The following is a 964-nucleotide window of genomic DNA, read 5'->3' on the forward strand; positions in this document are numbered from 1 at the left end:
AATGTATTGACATCCCTAAATAATTTGAATTAAATTCGCCATCGATTCGATGTCCACTTACATTTGAAACTCTTAACATTTCATATTTTAATATTTCAAAAACCTTTAGAGATGAACCAAAAATTTCAAAGAAGCCATCAATAACTAGGCTAGGCATCGTGCCGGCGGCCCGATGTTTGAAACCGGAGCTTGGGTTCGGCCTTGTTAAAATAAAAAATATTTTTTTAAAATGTAAGTAACTTTTTTTAATATAAAATATATTTTAATAATAAAATATATATCATTATTAAATTAAAATAATATAAAAAATTTGAAATGAATCAAGCACCGTTGGCTTGACTTGGGTAGTTTTTTTTCCGGGCCTCAGCCCAAGCCCAACCTGGCTCGGTATGCAGGGCCGATGCCCAAACTTATCGACAACACACGAATGATTTTTAAGTGAGTCATTAACAATGTGCATGGAGTTTCGTGGTGTCATGCAAAGTAATATATATATATATATATATATATATATATAAAGCAAAACAAATAATGTGAAGTAGAGTTTTAAAGATATATCGGCCGAGTCAGGCCCCCAACACCCTGCTCAAGCCAGCCTAGCCGAGTGATTTTTTTTTTTTTTTATTGAACCGACCAAAACGTTGAATTTTGTTTTATCAAACGGACGAGAACGTTAAATGATCAGCTTAAACCCGACCCATCACAAACCGATACCCAACCACCCATCACAAACCGATACCCAACCACCCATCACGTAGCCTGTGAATTGCCCACTTTTATCTCAAAATGAAAAGGAAGAAAGGGTTCGAATGAGATTTTATATTGGACTGTGAAAATGATTTGCAAGAATTTTCAGAGAGGTGCGAAATCCTTTTAAACGAAACGACCCATGTTTTTCTTTAATTTTAAATAACTGTTCATTTCAACAGTTCGGATGTCAATCCATTTATACTTGCAAACGCCG

The sequence above is a fragment of the Nymphaea colorata genome, chromosome 2, assembly GCF_008831285.2.
Source record: "Nymphaea colorata isolate Beijing-Zhang1983 chromosome 2, ASM883128v2, whole genome shotgun sequence".
Taxonomy (NCBI): domain Eukaryota; kingdom Viridiplantae; phylum Streptophyta; class Magnoliopsida; order Nymphaeales; family Nymphaeaceae; genus Nymphaea; species Nymphaea colorata.